Source organism: Trichechus manatus, unplaced genomic scaffold, assembly GCF_000243295.1.
Source record: "Trichechus manatus latirostris isolate Lorelei unplaced genomic scaffold, TriManLat1.0 scaffold00145, whole genome shotgun sequence".
Lineage (NCBI taxonomy): Eukaryota > Metazoa > Chordata > Mammalia > Sirenia > Trichechidae > Trichechus > Trichechus manatus.
Window position 1 is genome coordinate 6276251 of NW_004444081.1, and position 6000 is coordinate 6282250.

Here is a 6000-nt window from a genome sequence, read left to right on the forward strand (position 1 = left end):
TCTACTCTGACGCCCATGGGGTCACCATGAGTTGCAGTAGACTCATTGGCACCTGGTACTGGTATACAAACTGCGCTAATTAATTAGACTATGCATTTTCCTGCATAACCTGCTGTGTTCCTTCCCTTGCTCAGCAGTGGTCATTAAAGGGTGTCACCTGCAAGCACAGTCCTTCAGGTCCTCAGTCCACCCTGAAGTGGACTAAAGTGCACTAAAGCCTCACTGCCATCAATGGGTGGTGTTGGGAATGTGTTGTTGGTGTGAGCCTGGACTAGGCTGAACTCCAGCCAGCTGCACGCTCACCCAGCTAAGATTGCTTATCTTATGAACACTTCCACTCTTCTTTCATGCTATACTTCTGCAACATAGGATTAGCACAATCACTACCCAGGATTCATCCTGATCTCAACTTTCCTCCTAATTACTGCTGGAGAAAACCACAACTCCAGGAATATTAGTGTCTTGCATATAGCTTCAGATTCCACCCTCAGTGCTGCTTAGCAATTTATTCGTCCAATAAATGTGTATCTGTGCCTACTCTGTGCCACTTCTGGGTACTGGGAATACATCAGTAAACAAAATAGACAATCATGTAGCTTAAATTCTAGTGGTGGAAAACTGACGATAAACTGAATATGGTAAAAAAAAATTATAGAGCATATTCAAAGATGGTAAATGCTATGGGGAAAAATACGTGAGGATCACAAGTGACAAAGTGCAGTGTGAGGTAGCGCGGTTGGGATCAACCTCACGAGAACTGCGTACTTGTCCTTGTTGGCGCCTTCTCCCATTCCTCTCAGTCAGTTTCCAATCTTCTACCTGTTTGCGACACCCCGGAACTCCTCTGTCAATCCCTTATATCTTCAACCTGTCTCACTTCCTTAGGGAATTCCCCTCAGCCTGTGAACAGAATCCAGTTCTCCCATCCTAAAACCACTCTCTCTTTAACCTGCAAACCCTTCTCTCAATTATCCCATCTCCCTCTTACTCTTTTCAAACAATGTCTTCATTCCCAGGATCCTCTTCCTCACTTTCCATTCACACTTGGACTCACATTTACTCATCCATTACTTCACTCATTACATCATTGGAACTGCTTGTGCTAAGGGTTAAAAAAAAAAAAATTACCTAACTCAGATTCAGGACTGGCTACATAATCTGGGGAGCTCCTTGTAAAATGAGAATGCAGGGTCTTTTGTTCAAAAATTATTAAGAATTTCAAGACAGTGACAGCAACAAATTAAACCAAGTTTGGGACCCAGGAAACCAGTCTTGTTCAGACCTTACCCCATCAACCCCTCTGCTGTTTCTAACACTGTGGACTTCCCCTCCTGTACCTGCGAACTTTCTGGCTCTGAGAGACAGGAGGGTGCCTGGTGAACAGCACATACTCAAGAGCCACCTGGGATTTAATGCTGGCTCTGTCCCTCACTAGTTGTGAGTGTCCCAATTTCAACAGTTATTAAATTTGAGTGATAATTTGGCTATTGGAGGAGTAAATTAAATTAAATAGTTAAGTAAAAGCATTGAGAGCAGAATCCAAACCATGACCAGAATCTGCTGCTGTTGTTATTACTTTCCTGGTTCCCCTCCTACCACTCTGACCATTCCTTCTCTGTCTTCCTCTGCCCCTTAAACACTGACCCACTGCTGTTTTTGATAGATAGTCTCTGTTTAAGCAATTTGACCCACCTTGTGGTTTCAACTATCACAGGTGCATATGCTCTTGAATCCTAAATCTACATCCCTAGCTCCAATCATTCTGCACATCTTCATATTCATATACCCAACTGCCTGCTAGACACACATCCCAAACTGAAAGCACCATCTTCCTTCCCCGATTGCCACATCTACTGGCCTCCATGATCAGTGCCCTCCCTGAAGCACCTTGCTGTAACTTTATCATGGTATATTTGTTTATAGGACTGTATTTGCCACTAAAAGAAGCTCCTTGAGGATATGGCCTGTATCTTATTTGTGCTTCTACTCCAATGCCTCACCCAGTGCCTGCCTAACCCAATGGGTGGCTCAGAAATGACTGATGAACTAAATATAGCGAGGATGCCTTAATTTTCTGTGCAGTGATTCAGTTCCCCACAAGAATTGGAGATTGTCTAAATCCCACTCTTCCTGACTGATGCTAAGACACTCTGCTGGGGGCACAACTCCAGGGGGCTGCTTTCTATTCCCCATACCTCAATATTGTCCCAAGTGGATGGTTCTTTCACCCAGAACTATTTTATCACATGCCTGTCTGCATTTGAATCTTGGCTGCCTAGACGTGTTAGCTGCCATGTCCTGCTCTTTGGACAAAACTCCTACAATATGAAAATTGTTTTTATCATGAAATGTACTTTGTCTTTTTCTTGAAACCAAAAATTCAAAATATTTTGGATCTCTAGGAGATTTTCTCAATAAAACTTAAAAGCTTAAACTAATCTTTATTGATTTGGTCACCAGTATGCTAGGAGGCAGGAGCCCTGGTGGTCCAGTGGTGAAGCACTTGGCTGCTAACCGAAAGGTCAGCAGTTCAAACCCATCAGCCACTCTGCAGGAGAAAGATGTGACAGTCTTTTTTTGTAAAGATTATAGCCTAGGAAACCATATGGGGCAGTTTTACTCTGTCCTATAGGATTGCTACGAGTCAAAATCTACTCGATGGCACCTAACAAGAACAACATGGTAGCAGGCCAGAAAAGAGGTGCTTTTTCTTTGAGACCCAAAAAATCTTGCTATGAATTTAACTTTGATTGGTATCTCTTTTTTGTAAAGACCCATTTGTACAAATATTTGGGTTAGCATAAAATAAAATGTGACACCTTGAAAGGTTGGCAGCTTGAGCTCAGTCAGAGGCTCGTTGGAAGACAGTCCTGGCAATCTGCTGCCAAAAGATCACAGCCTTGAAAACCCTATGCAGCACATTTCTACTCTGCACACAAGGGGTTGCCATGAGTCAGAATCAACTCAAGGGCAACTAACAACAGCAAACACAATGGATTATTGATTAACATACAGACATTGCTGTTGTGGTTTATGTCCTATTACCATCAAGTTCCCAAGTTGTTTTCTTAAAAACTCTAATTTATTAAATTGTCTTCAGTCATAATTATAAAAATACAATAATTATGAAGATTGATAAAATTGCTGGTAAATTTAAAATAGATATACTGACCAACTCACAGTATTGTGTATTAATGACTCTTACTAAAGCCCCAACATTCAACAAAAGCTCCTCTAGGAAAATAAATGTAGGAGTTCATCTACGGTCTTACCCTGTGCTCTCATCTATTATACGGAAAACTATGCACTGAGCACAACATCTTGAGAATAGCCTTAAAGACCTGGAGCAGGTCAAGAAGAAAAAATGAGGATGGTAATGGGATTTAAAATTATGGGATGTAAGGAACTGTTGAAAAGTAGAAATATTTCATCAAAAAAAGAAAATTTGATAATGGCTTTTTTAAACATTTGAGAATTGTCATATAAATATGGGGGTGGACTTGTTCTATGTCACCTCAAAAGGCAGAACTAGGATTGATGAGTATATAAAGAAAGAGATTCCAGTTCAAAGTAAAGGAGATCTTTCTAGCAATCAGAGCTGTCTGAAATGAGCAGGCTGACTTGGGAAGTGACACAATCTCCATTTCTAAATAGTTTTAAGAAGAGACTGGGTAGCTTCTTCTTGGGGGAGTATAAAGGACGCTCAGATATGTGGTGGGAGACTGACCGATGACACTTTACAGTTTGAAATTCTGTAATTTTCTAACAAAGGGAACAGGGGTACAATCTTTTTTTTTTTTTTGAGAAAGAGATTTCAGAATTTCCATAAGGAGTAAGTACCTCATTTTCCCCAGAGTCTGAAATTCTTGTAATCCCCAAGAAAGTGATCTGGTCTCATGTACAACAGCCAAGAAGCAGTTGAGACTTGATTAGTGAAATAGGAAACACAAATGTTGTTCATGTGTTCAGGCACCTTACATTCACGTTATATTCACACAGTTCAATTTGTAATAAAATCAGGTATATTCATATGTACACACACTCATATATACACACACAGAGAGAAATACACACATAATGTGAGGATAAATATATACATGTATATTTAAGTATCTCTTAATTCATAATGCATAAATAAAACAGGACTCTATTGATATTATCAAAAGGCTCTGGTTTCTAAAGATTAATAGGATTGAGAGACTTCTAGTTCCAACAACCTGATAAGTTGAGCTAATATGCACAACCATTCACCTCCTCCCACTACAAAAGATGGAAAATTCCTAGGTTCATATATGAAGAGGGAACTTAAAACAAAGCAGTAAACTCATGACCTGATGTCAAGATGGCCAGAGGAAATATCAGGCTAAAGAGACCCTATGGGTTATGGGCTGAAATTTGGGGAAAACACACACACACGCACACACACACACTGAGCATAGGGACCACAGGGCTTGGGGATCTTGAAGTATACCCCTGCATAGAGCCAGGAGTTTAGAGAAGCTACTCTGTGAGTGAAACAGAGTCTAAAACAACTTTGATCTCTACCATAGGGAAGCATCAAGAAGATTTATTTTTGCATGAGTGCCTGGGTACGGAAAAATAGGCTTCCATCAGAAATAGAAATTTCTATGATCTACATGAGTGTAGAGTCCAAATTTACACCACCAGTATGGTATATAAATTTGCAAGGCAAGAAATAGAAAGACCATAAAACTGCTAGAGTATCTAGAAAAAGCAGATGTAAAATTGCTCTTATATACTTCAGGGTGCATGGTGATTCCAAAGAGAAAAAAATCTCCACTGAAGATGAGATCACAAAAACAAATTTCAAACCTCACACATAAAAATTATCTGAGATAGTGTCAACAGACACAAAAAATCAAATGATTAGTCCCTCAAATATTTGAGATAATAGAACAATCTCAAATGCAAGACAATGGAACAATCAAGCAATGTCAAGAAACTATACAATGAGTTTAAATTATTAAAGACATAAAAGAATGAATATAAGGCATAAGAAAAAGGCTATGAAAAAATAATAAATAGAACTTCTAGATAAAAAATATATAGTAATTAGCCTAGACATAGCTGAAAAGGGAATGAGAGAACGGGAAGATATACTGGAGAATTATCCAGAATGCACGATAGAGATAAAATGATAAAAATATTAACATAGAAGTTAGACTACATTGGCGCTAGTATGAAAAAGTTGAATGTATAACTAATAGAAGATCCAAAAAGAAGGAATTAAGGAAATGACAGAAAGATAATGTCTCAGAATTTTCCAGAATTGATGACTACATGAATCCTCAGATTGAATAGTTCTGAGAAGAATAAGCTTTAAAATTGTAATGGATTGTTTTTCATTGCAGATGTTATCAGTTAAGTTAAACAAGCTCATACTGGAGTAGGGTGGATCCTAATCCTAATCCCTTCTGAGTGGTCTTATAAGAGGAAGACACATGGGGGCAGGGACAGGGAAGGCACCATGTGAAAACAGAGGCAGGTGCATTTATGAGCACTAGGAATGCCAAGGATCACCAGCAGCCAGCAGAAACTAGAAGAGAGGCTCACAGAAGGAATTAACACAGCCGAGACTGATTTGGACTTAACCTCCAGAGTAGTGAGAAAATAAATTTATGTACTTTAAAGTCACCCATTTATGGTATTTTGTTATGGCAGCCCTAGAAAATTAAGACAAAAATAAATTCCAGCTTAAACAATTATAATGAAATCGCATAAGGCTAAAGGCAAAAAAAAAAAAAATCTTAAATACACTCAGAGGAAGAAAAACCTACTATCATCAAAGGAAAAATAATTATGTTGACTTATTTCTTATTAACAAAAAACGAGCAGAAAAATATCTTCAAGATGTTGAGGGAAAATCATTCTAAAGCTAGAAATTCTATACCCAACTAGACTATAATTCAAGAAACTCTTTTTTTTTTTTTTTTTTTGTGCCAAGCCTGATAATTTACCACTCACAAACCCAAATGGAAA